General features: G+C 38.8%; 1 long non-coding RNA gene across 1 annotated transcript in view; it reads right to left on the bottom strand.

Annotated features, from left to right (window-relative positions):
- Positions 1 to 423: 423 nt before the first annotated feature.
- LOC147048332 (uncharacterized) overlaps positions 424 to 13,146 on the bottom strand; it is a 42,759-nt gene continuing 30,036 nt past the window's right edge. Inside the window, exon 4 of the long non-coding RNA XR_015067792.1 lies at positions 424 to 636. This is a non-coding gene — a long non-coding RNA (uncharacterized LOC147048332). The remainder of the gene's footprint in view (positions 637 to 13,146) is intronic.

Raw genomic sequence — 13,146 nt, 5'->3', positions numbered from 1 at the left:
TTGATATGACACTTTAGTTTGGGGAAGGCTTTTGCTTACCATACAAATTAAATCAAGAGAGCATCATTTATCAATTCCCCAGAGTGATTTAATTTTGCATTTTTTGTTGTGTTAAAAAAAAAAAGGGTCCAGAGAGACCACACACTCAAAGTGAGACACACTTTGTATTTAAACATACCAGATGTGAGTTCATAAAATCCCAAATACATTCTGATTCTCTTTTGAGGTTGGCGTTGGGTTTATATGTCATTATGTCCCGATATACGGTATAACCATCACGCTTGGGGGGATTTTCAAGGGAGATGGATCGAGTCATTCACGCCATATTTGCTCTCTGGTTGGTATTAGCATCCAACGGTTACATCCAGTCATTATTATCCATCAATGTGTCAAGCACTTTGCAAGGGAGCAGCTGTCCCTCCAAGCCCAGCCAATTGGGTTTGATACCGGTGAAAAAGAGATCGCCTTAGCACACCTCTCGCTCTCTGGCAGCCGCGTGACTTTGGCCAAGGGAGGCGAGACCCATAACAGACCTTGACTCCGTTTACTCTCTGAGGCTTTCACCACGCTTGTCTGGCTGGCTTTGGCCAGCTTTTCATACGTTGATGACTGACCTCCCCTTCTCCGTCCTCCACACTGGGAAAACACATAAATACACTCAGAGGCAGCAGTGTAATCCCGTCCCGAGGTTTTTTGTCCGGTAATGGGTCAAGGATTCAACCGTGTCTTTGGGGATAACTGCAATTGCTACATTTAATTTTGAAAATGGAACTATAGCGCATCATTTCATGTCCGCAGTTAGAAGGTTTTCGGGCACTTTTGTTCTCAGCTTGGTCTTGACTGACTGACATCGGGTACGGGGGCCAGAATTGTTCAGTTGTTTTCTGCGTGGCAATTTCACTGTTTTGATGTTTTCGCTGCACGGCTCAAGCCCCTTCAGGCTACAAAACACAGAGCGGGGGTTTTTTTGGTTCTAAATTAAAATGCATTGTCATCATTTAGATGTTTAACGCTGTGTGAGTTTGATTGAATCACAACGCCATGACCACCGCATGCTTGTTTTACCCCCCGCGTCTCTGCATAGCTATAAATTCCCAATTTAAGGTTATCTGCCAACATTAAAAGAGGCAGACCATAGAATAGAAAGCCCGCTCTGTTGCTTGTATCGCTTTGTGTTTGAGTAAGATAATGCCGTTGTCTCTTGGGTTCAGTGGTGGAAGGAAAAAAAAGAAAACAACAGGATGCAATTTTGATTCCTAGTCATTTTCTTTGATTTGGGAATTTGTTTGTATTAAACACTTTTTTTTTTTTTTTTTTTTACATTTACAAGTAGCAGTTCATTTGGTGACATCCGACAACCTTATTTGCTCGGTGATGTTAAAAAAAACAAGATTGTGGCTTGCATTTGAAAGGAAGCAAGATCCTGGAAGAAAGTGCTTTGTTGAGTTTTTGAACCTCATTTTCTCGTTTCTTGTCATCGGCGCCGAGAGCTTGACGAAGCCTGTCAACATCGGCGCTGGAGCAATTATGCAGCTGCTTGTGTCTTGTACAGTAGATGTACCCGTATTTTGTTAAGTAATGTTAAGTATTGTTGCGTTCCATTCAGCTCAAGCTGTCAAGCTGTCAAGCCGTGTGGGTAATTATTTTGTTCTTTATCTTTCGGAACAGCACAAACATGAAAGAAGCGTCAATAGGAATATTTTTATTTTTAAAATCGGTTTTGCTTTGTGACTACAAAGAATGATTTCTTTTCAAGCCCTGATCCAAAATTAAATTAAAATTATTTCATGTATTTATTACACCCCACCTCTAAAAATGACAACTGATACTGTGACCACTGTAGTTGCTAATAATATCGCTTAGCCTAATAAAATAAAATTAGACTCAAAGATTGGGTTCAGATAAACAAATAAAAGTCTACTTTGCTTTTTAAATCACACAAATTTAAATGAACTCGCAACATTGTTTGAATTATGTTGAAATCTAACATGTCTAAATTGATCAAACTTGTGGCTGGTGTCATTGCAAAAAGGTCACATGTTCCATCCAATGCGGGAGGATTTTTCTCTTCATCTGTAGATGTATTTATGAGAAGAGGTTTTGCAAATGGCTGTTGACAGGGCAGCGTGCATTCATCAAGAAAACAAGCCACATAAGCAGGGACCAGAGTTAGGGGCTGGAATGAATCTCATCGAAACAAATCTAATACAAGCTCTGCCAGAAAGCCCATTTATAATGCTAAGATCACAACATTAATCCAAAGAGAGGAAGCAAAGAGGAAACAAGACAGGGGCCGGAGAGAAGCCGATAAATAAATGATGTATACAGTTTGAAGTGATTTTAGACCTATGTCTGCTATCCAGTTGCTAAGCAATGAGAAAAAAGGGTTATGAAAGTTACTTTTCTCATTGGAGATTTGAAATTCGTGGTGGTTTTAGGCCATTACTGTGCAAAATAGTACAGCAATGGAAAATATCTATGGAAAAAACAACAACATTAGATTTGTATGGTAAGGCAAACGTACGTTATAACCGAACGCAGAGCATCTCAGTCTCTGGCTAGTGGATGTCACTGCTAGCAATATGCTTTTTGAAATATGACAAACTTTGCCATTTGAAATGGCTTCTCAGTGTTGGAACTTTTTCAATATAAAAAATAATAATAATAACTGGCTTTTTAATTTTTACAGCGAAAATAATTCTAAATCTTGGTAATACTAATTGCTAAGATAACTGACACCAGCTACTGGGAACTCGCCTCCAATGTATTTGGGGCTACTTGAAAAAAAATATTACTGGGGTATTTCTAAGTTGCCACTTTCGGTCTTGGACCGTTTGTCATCACTTTTCTTGCCCCTCTGAACTCATCCATTCGCATCGATAGTCTTGCGGCGCTCATTAGTCGCCTACCTGAATTTGTTCATCATACACAAAAACGTGATATTTCCTTAAAGGAAACACGGTCTGCATTTTTTGTTTGAAACAACTTGCAAGATATCAACAACAGCCTCGGCCAAAGCAAAAAAAAAAAAAGGCAATTAAAATAAAATGTACCACCCAATGGACTTCATAGGTACGTTTCAAAAGAGAGCTTCTTCATTCTTTGCGCTTCAAGGCAAGTTTGGATGAGGCACTTCTCGCTTCAACTCGACTGATTGAAAAATTGGCGGCCTTGTAATAATCCACTTTTGAGCCTGTACGCTTACTCCTCAGCTTCACATCAGAGCGTACGACTACCTCGGGCGGCTCGGCCATGAGCGCTCTCGGGCCAAACGTGGAGCCTTCATCGTGGCGCTTCCTGTGTAATCCCAGATCAAAGGTCCCGGAGAAAGGGGAATGGATTCTCCGCTCTAACAAGCACACTTTCTCAGATGGACGAAATTGAACTCATTTTTCTTTATCGGCCTTCTCCAGGCTAGCCCGCTATGTGAACTCCAAAGATAGACCATGCGATGATAGCGGGGGCCTTGCTCGTAGCAGAGCGGACAAGAAGATGGGACTTGACACCTTTGGGATTGTTAGATGTCTGTTTTTAGGCCTCTTATTTTCATGCAAGGAGAACACACACATTTAGAATACACTGAAAGAGGTACAACACGAAAGCACTATATATAGTTTGTCTGGCAAAAAACTGAAAGCCTTACAAAGACAAGATGTGTAATTGGAGCCTGAAAATCCAGCTTGTTTTTGTTTCTTGTCCAGAACCTTTGAAAATTTCAAATGATGACTCGCAGCCAGATTTGAAGAGACTGGAGGTCGGGAAAAAAAAAAAATGCAAGCGGAAGCATCAGATGTGAGTCTGACTAATCTGAAAGGCATACAGACTCAATGAGATCAATCGTGGTTTGAAATGATTTGTCGTACACTGAATAATACACAGTCCGAAGACCTCATATCGATGACCACGAGCAATTTTGGAGTTAGAAATAAAATATGTATGATGCCTTTCATTGCTCAGCTTTTTGATATATCAAGGCTGACTCGTCTCATCATTTTGTAGGATGCCGCCTTTTGAAGAGTCAAAGATCTATAAAAGCTCTCCACCTGAGGCTGGAACAGAGTCCATGTATAGCCCTCAGATTTCAAATTTAAGAGAAGAAATAAACAGCAAACAACTATTAAAGACAGTATTTCAATCTACGAAAGATGATTGGTTGAATCTCGACTTTAGCTACTGTGGTCATTTTGTGCATGACATCATTCCAAACGAATCGAGTTCTTATTTAGACATGGGACAGCCATCTCGGAAATTGTGAACTTGACCTGGAAAGTGCTGACAAGTGACCTTTACGGAGGAGACAGACAAAGGTCAAACGTATTTAGTCTCGTAGCTTGGGTGGAGACTACATTATGAAAATGCTGAGTCAGGGTGATCTCGATTTTCGCGGCATCCCATTTCCACTTTGTGCGACCTAACGCAAAAAAGCCAGGGCACCGATCTTGACATAAAATCCCCGGCGACATGACACGAACTTCAATTATCACCTATGCAATTCCATCACTGACAGTCGGTGTCATTTTTTTGGAGGACAAACCTCAAGCGTCTGTCATATGGAAGCTCTTGTAATAGTTCTGAGGTTAACATTAGAAAATGCAAATGTCACTCCAAGAAGAAGTAGAAGCGTTTTCTGCTGAGTCGGAAGATAAATGGCACAGAGCGAGCGGCTTTTTACGACAAATGACCTTCCGTGTGCGGTTTGAGGGAGATGCCGACTTTGATTATTCTAAAAACCATATCCCCAAAAGTCTTCAATTTCAATTGCAACTATCTTTTTATTAAAATTCCATTTTATCATGTCTGTTCAGTCTGCGCAATTAACATCGACACTAATGCGGGTAGTCCCATGAAATGAAGCTTACTTAGTATTTGCTTATTTATGGTAAACGGGAGATCTACCACGATTAATTATTCATCGCTACCCTGGCGGATTATTTAACGAGTGCTGACAAAAAAAGGAAGTAAATATGTAATAAAATGCAATCTGGCATTATGCCTTGTCTCATGACGTTAATGAAGATGTGCTCACCTCAACGTTTATTTCTTAAGTAACTTCATTGCAAATGATTTTAGATTCATGTTTTCAATGCCTTTCAAGGATTTTTAAGGCTTCACAAGACACTTATCAATTAGCCCTACAGTTTGGAGCTCAAATTACATTACTTTCAATGTTCTTATAATTGATCCATTGTTATATTTTATCCTTGGCGTCTGGCAATTTGATTATGCATTGACTGTTAAAATCCTACAATTCAGATGAAAGATTGAGTTGAAAGCGAACCGGGGCTGTTTTGCTCCAATAGCCTTTTTGAAATCCAGCCAAGCAAAAGCTCAGTTAATTATAAGTGAACAAAGATGAGGGGCAAGAGAAAGAACAGTGAGGTTGACAGACGTTTTCTTGCCTCCCAAGAAACAATGATCTGTCATGGCTGATGGTTCTTTGGTGTAGGGGATGAAAGGCATGATGACACAAAGTGATAGAATGGGGAGTGATATAAAGCGCTATGTGATCATTTGTCAGTAAGAATTTCACACAAACTTTATTGCACGGTTCCATCAATGAAAAGTATGCATTTGGCATTGCAAATGAGAATTATTCAAAGAGATAGAAGGTTCAGTCTCAATGAACAGGTCTGTTTTGGGAAATTTCCATATATAAGGCGCACTATTGCACATGAACCCGTTCACTACCATTGACGGATAAAGACGTCCACGTTTTATTTTAACTGGGCTGGCAGTGAATGTGTTACGGAAAAGAAAGCAGGACAGAAAATGAGACATTGAACTTCCACTGAACATCATTTCATATGCTTTAAAGGCACACTATAGTCCGAAAAATATAATTTCATATTGATTTCAAGTATGTAGCCTTTCAAAGACAGACATTTTTTTCCATGTGTGTTGGTTGTCTTATTGATGAGGATCTAAAGCATTTCCAATCCAACTCTTAAAACAGAGACTATGATGTCATATGGTGGCCTGGCTAACAGTCCTCTTGACATATTATGTTCCGATCACCAAAGGAACTGATTTCAAACATTGGGCTCAAATCCAAACGAGATTATAATCTTATCTGTTGCCCGAGAAAAATAGATTATATGGTAACAAATCTCACTCCACTGTCAGGGATAGGAAGCAGACATAGATACGATCCACATTAAGTCTCACAGACCAATATCTGGAAGTATAAATGAAACATGTAGCCAAGCAAAATGACTAAATTAAAAGACGTAACCACTGTCGAGCATTTTGATCGCACACGCAGTTGATCTAGCCTGCTCAGCATGGTGACTATTCAATCAGGCAAAGGGCAAGCTCAAATCCATCCGGCGTCAAATTGTGCATGATAGATGTTTTGAAATCCGCTGTCCTGTGTTTATTTGAATGTTGATGGACTTCTTTTGAAGGTACTTCAATGATCTAGACAGTCCTCACTAAGCCAGCGATGGCGAGCTTCACATTTTCTTGCTTTTGATTTGGGATTGTTAAATTAAAGTGGCGGGCTATTCGAGATTCATTCAAATCCGACGGCTTTGATATAAACAGACGAGCTGTTCCACGTAAATTACAGCTCACATGCCAAACTTGATTGTCTTATTCCCCGTAAATGGAGAAAAAAATTACCCTTTCGGCTCGACGGGGATACATTTTCCAAATGGCTTTTTTGCTAAGTCGATGTCTCGCTGTGTAGCTGAACATGAAAAAGCCGCTGTTGTGTTTTGGCTACAAAGCAAAGCGTTTGCTAGCTCATTATTGCTTTTTCGCAGACGCCGCCGTCATTGTCTGCGGGATAATAAGGCACACTGGGCCACCTGAACTCAAAGGCAACTTTCACCTTTGGTGTCTCTGGGAGGGGACGCTCATTTATCACCATCAGCATGCAAAGGCTCCGCCGCTCATTCGCACATTACCTTAATTAGGATTTTATGAGAGGTCATCTCCTGCTTAAAGCAGTGCAGTGTAGATATAGAAGAGAAGCAAAACAAATCACATTTATTATGAACCCAAATCCTCAGACGCTCAAATGGCGTCATTTGGAGCCGTATTGTAAAACTGGAGTGTAAATGGACTCCCAATTGCACTTTAAGATTTATTCGTAATATGTGTTACCAGCGATGCCGCGACTCCATCGTCAACAAGGCTTTTAACCTCCTGTTACAATATGCACTGCAACTTTGTAAAGTCATGCTAGTACAATTTTCAAAATGTGAAAGAAGACAAGAGAAATAAAAAGTCGCAAACCTTCCTACGGTTAATTTTGTTCTCATTAGTTATATCCGGAATCTGAGACACAGCGCCCTCATAGACGAAAAGCTAATCAACTTTTCATTCATACTAAATGTCAAATCAAAGCACTAAATCTAGGCTCCTCATCCATTTATTAATGTTTTATAGCCAGATTTGTCTTAAACAAGTGAACCCTCGTCATTTCAGAGCCATATCATCCCCAGTTGTTCAGAAAATGAGCCCCGATCCCCTTAATAAAAAGGGAATGAATAATCCAACCTGCAGATATTGGATCTGTTTTATTTGGAATGCTCTAAATTTTAGAATGGAAGAGGGGAAGTTATTCAGGTGATAATGCATTATTTTTTTCTCAGCACTCGGCCGAACAATGCGGAACAAACAAGTCCCTCTACAAGCAAAGCATCTCTGTGCACATCATTAATCAGAAGGCAGCAAAATAGAAGTCGCTGCACTTTTGCCGACATTTCAAAGAAATACCAGTGCCGGAGAAACGATGTATGCTGATAAGCTTACAGCCGAGGCTGGAAATGCACCTTGTGTTTATTTTCACCCGGTGAACTGCATAGCCTTATATTTTCCATATGGTATATAACCAAATACATTTTTAATAATATATATATATATATATATATATATATATATATATATATATATATATATATATATATATATATATATATATATATATATATATATATATATATATATATATATAAAATATTCTGTCCACCGCTATCTGGGTTAAACATGCGACAATCGCTTTTACCGTAAGTCAGAGCTTTCCAAAAACCCTGTGATAGGAGTCAGTGTCTGCCAAATCCATATTTATAAGCAACAGCCAAGGCGACATTCTTTGCCCTTAGCCAGCTATGCAGAGCAGTAAATTGAATTTTGCCGTGCGGCTCTCTGACAGAATGCTGAATAAGTGAGCGGATTGGTGCTTTGGAGAAAAATACATGACTGGTGACCCGCATACACATTAGAATAACTACACAATATGTCGGATGGTGAACTCTCGTGGTATTTGACAGACAGTGCAACGGAACAAAGGCAGGTATTTCAAAACGGACAAACTGTTTTGAGTTGTTGACGGCGGAGATTCAGAGTGGAGGAATTCTTATCATCAAGGATATCGTGATGAATTTATATATTAAAACTATAACTCAACCTATTTTATTATCCACTCAAAACCTCTCAGATTGAATTTTCTTCAGGCAAGGAGACTGGTAATTACTCCTCCGGGCCTATTTTCTCTTGTGCCGTTGGCAGTCTCGCTCTCTCTCTTTTTAAGAAAATCCAAATTAAACTCTGATACTACTGCAAAGTCGAATATTATGCATAATTAATAACAACCACAGTAGACCATTATCAGCCTTATGCTATTTGGTTCTGAAGAAAAGTGAATTAGAATATTAAAACCTAACAAATGTCGGCATGTATTTGCATAAAATATCCTGTTTGCTATGTAGATCAAGACATTAAATAGAATATTGAGTCCAAAAATATTTCAGTAGGATTGCTTCATCGAGTTCTTGTGCAAGTGGCAAAAATAGCATCCACGGTTGAGCGGAAGCCAAAGAAAAGTCACCCGTGCCACCGACACTCCACATTGATTTGTTTGCGCCGAACTAAAAAAAAAAAACTCTGAATCATCTACTGAAAATAAAGTTTTGAATTTGTGAGGGCTGTCTATGTATCGTTCTGAAGCAAACCGCGGTTTGAGCAGCTCAGGCCCTGACGTGTACATCTAAAAGGACCGTCAGTGACGAATATCTGTTCCCCTTTTCAAGATGATTACATGATAAGAACATTTGATCTCTTAGCTGGAAACACCTTTTGAGGATATTTTGATGATTTCCACTCATTTGCAAACACCAGAATGTTGCAAAAGCTAGACATGGAGTCACAAAATGTCAGAGGTGAAGCCATGACATCAAACGCCAATGACACGGGGAAGCTATTTTAAGACTGTTTAGATTCTTTATTAATAATAGAATTTAATCATAATAATTTCATAATAGATTCGGTTGTATATACATATTTTTTAATATCTGCTAGATCACATGATGTCAAACTCAAGGCCCGGGGGCCAGATCTGGCCCACCGCATCATTTTACGTGGCTGGTGAAAGCAAATCATGTCTATCATGACTCTCGCTAAAATCTTTCCCAAAATTAGAGTCATGTGCATTAAATAACTGAGATTTTGAATTTATTTACAATAAGTCGGTCAAACCCGAGCATTATTGTCTCTCGTGTGACTGTGCAGGTGTGCCTAATGAAGTGAATTAAGTCCAGAAAAATGATTTTACGGTGACACAAAAAAAGGAAGACATTTATATAAACGGGTCGCGCTGTCAGTGATGATAATGTATGTTAAAATAAAAGCACAATTCTAGTTTGCTGCGGTTTACAAGCGGGATGGATATAATGAAGCAATAAGCCAGAAGCATCTGTGCAAATTGAGGGAGGTTACAGTTTACACTGTGCCTGAGTCATAACTGGCTCCAAGGGATGAGAGGCTAAATGAGCTACCTTGCCTGTGACTGTGGTAAATTTGAAACTATTTCTGTTGCGCTCCGAGGCCTTGAACTTTATGAGGCGTGTTTTAATGCAGAAGCATCCAAACGCCTGCTCCGTTAGCACACGGGATCTGCTTATTTTTATTTATTTAAACAAAAGAGAAGAAACTGCATTGATTCACTTTGTACCCCGGACATATATGTCAGATGTTTAAAAGTTAATTTGATTCAACTGAAGGAGAAAATCTTGCCAGACCATTTAACAGGCTTGTACATGTACAACAAGATTGGTAGGTTTCAGAGCTTTGAAGTTCTTTGGAGTGTTTTTTTTAAATAAATGATGAAACATTGAGTTTATGTAGCACATCACGGCTTGTAAAAACTGTCCTGCTCTCTTTGCTTTAATATGCGCATTTAAGTCTTCAGATGCTTCGTTTAAAAAACGATTTTTCATAAGTTGCTGATGTTTTTTTTATTTTTTTATCTTTGCTGTCACTTCTTCAGTGAGGTAGTGCAAACTGAATCTTTCTCAGCACTTCCTGACTTTGAACATCCAGAAAATAATTCTCATGGGGTAAGGTAAGGTTTCTACAAGAACGTGCTATTTGACATGACCTTTGGGTAAAAGCTGGTTTGGATCCCGAGGGTGTTAAGAAAAGCCAAAGTCAGTGGTGTACATGGTTGTATGAAAACACGTACGCATTTCTAAATTACTTTTACAGCTACACATAAAAATCCAATGGCAACAATAGTGTACAATATATGGCTGAAAAAAAATAATGAACCCCTTGGAGTGACCTGAATTTCTTCATAAATCAGTATATTATAATTTATGGTTATAAATAGCTTTGTTTGGGAGCTTATATAAACTGAACAATAAAGGACTTAAAATTGAACCTTGAGGCATGTCACACGATTTATGTAAAACAATATTTATTTGTAAAAGTTCTTTCTGTGATGTTTGATTAAAAAACATATTCAGCCAGATATTTAATCACAGTAACTTTTCATTTGAAAATAAAAATGTGACATGATAAATTATAAGATTGACTTTACCCTTATAAAAGCAGCTCTCTCTGTCAAAAATGTAGTCATAATAAAATAATATAGCACAAATTATAGTAAATTCCAAATGTGTCAAACATCTTTTTCAGCGGCTACTTATAAATTCCATAGCCCAGACGGACAATCCATATGATAGTTGCGATGCGAGGAGGCAGCAGCAGAGCAGCAAATGAACAGATGGTAGAGGAATTCAAAATGCTTTATTTCAGGAGAGTTCAGTCGTTATGGCTCATATACTGACTTAATTATGAGACAGGGGGAAGATTGAACTCCTTGGAAGAACCATTTGAAATGGTTGGGATATCTTCATTAGGACTACAAAATTTCCAGCACTCTGATAAAATTGACTGCATGCCAAAAAAAATCTTTCTCAAACAAGAAATGCTTTTCCATACGACGTTTAGACTCAGTTGCAGAATTCCACCTGATCCCAAAAATATCCAGCTGATATTTATGATTCAACCCCTCACAATGTATAAACTTGTCTCATGGTGTGATAGTAAAAAGTAATGTTCACTATGGGACCCAGCCCTAAAATTACCAGAGCAACCATAATGGTCTGTTAGCGATCGAAGATTGCATGGTGATAAATGTTCTCACATGCTCACTCATTAAAGTAGCTTTCACTGAAAAGTGCCTTTTACACTTTACCACTGTCTGAAGTACTTGCCATACACACGGAATAATAATAGTGGAGAAAACCCTCGCTCTGTACATAGTAAGTGCTTCTCAGAGAGTTGCATTTTTCATTCCATGGAATATATATTAAAAAAAAAAATCTATTTGCTGCATTTTCATCTTATTTGTAAGAAACAACCAACACAATCTTTGGAATAGCAAACAATTGCCTTTTCTTCAATGTTTACGTCTGGAGCTTGCATAAGAATTTATAACACGGTGCTAAAGATGGCCCGGAATAGCATTTTTTATATAGCATTATATATATATATATATATATATATATATATATATATATATATATATATATATATTAATTTTATATATAATTTTTTTATTTATTTTTTACATTTTGATATATATAAAAGAGTTCTTTGACCTTTCTTTATTGAACATTGCAGATGGTAAAATAATCACCGAAATCATTTTCAATTTCTCTTATCACATTGGCAAATTAGAGAGAACCTTAACTGAAGAAGATGACACTGATAGTCGCCATGAATTTTAAGTGTCACTCCCCTTCTTTGAAAGAGATGAGCCGCAGGTCACCTCTTCTAATATTGCAAATTTCTAAGGTCTTTGGTTCAGCTCCGAGAAACTATCAGCTACCGAGGGGATCTGAAAGATTAGTTATACAATGTCAATTACATGAGTCATCAGTTATGCCACGGTGAACATTAGATCACATCTGAGTGATGGCTGGGGTATTCTCCATGACCTTCTGCAGGTGGAATCTTTTTTTTTTCATTCCCTCTTAGCTTGAGTCAAAGAAAAGCTCAGAAGTGAGGGAGGGAAAAAAAAGGTTTCCGTGTTTGGGTGGTACAACGTCAGGCCCTTTCGGATCTTCAGGGACTGAAAGTAGAGTGGACAGCTGCCGATGTCTGAATGCTTCAGCACACAGGAAATGACTAAGAGACACACACACACAAATGTCTGCCGGCATTAGCATGAGTGACAGTCTCGCCACCTTCGGAGTCGTGCAAACATGCATCTTCATGTCAAGACAGGAAATGATACTTAGCTGCGGGCTTACAGGAGGAAACTGTGGCTTTCAGGTATGGATGTGTCCTCGTGGGAGGTAACACAGAATATCCAAACAATATTAACTATGAATTATCCAAAAATGAATATGCTGCTGTTTGTGAGAGTCCCAAGGGTGACGCTCTGTCCTGACACCACCACCTCAGAGGGAAAAAGGTGTGTCACACTTCACAGATCACCGACCACATTCACCTCCACCGCCACCGCACATCACCAGCTAGCGTACCCGGAGGAATTTCCAAAACCTGGACAAGCCATCGCTGTCACATGCTTGATCTCACCTACTTTCAATTACGATTGATATGTTCTTTTTTGGAAAGTGTCTCATTGGCTTCCTTGCAATTTTGTTTACCGCTGAGCTCGGGAAATTTCAAGAAAGAAAAAGCCAAGGATGGGGTATTTAACAGCAGATTGATGAGTACATTTTGTACATGAATACATGCTGGTCCCCAGAGTTTTGAAACAAAGCTTTTCTGCATATTTATGCAACAGCGCAGTGCGCTGCAGAGAGCAACATCACATACAAGCTTGTTTTCTAAAACTGAAGCTGTACAACCTCCGGCTTGACACTTTTTATGACCTATCTCATTATTATG

The sequence above is a fragment of the Syngnathus leptorhynchus genome, chromosome 12 (assembly GCF_054491065.1).
Source record: "Syngnathus leptorhynchus isolate UIUO chromosome 12, UIUO_Slep, whole genome shotgun sequence".
Taxonomy (NCBI): domain Eukaryota; kingdom Metazoa; phylum Chordata; class Actinopteri; order Syngnathiformes; family Syngnathidae; genus Syngnathus; species Syngnathus leptorhynchus.
This window is presented reverse-complemented; position numbering and strand designations above follow the sequence as displayed.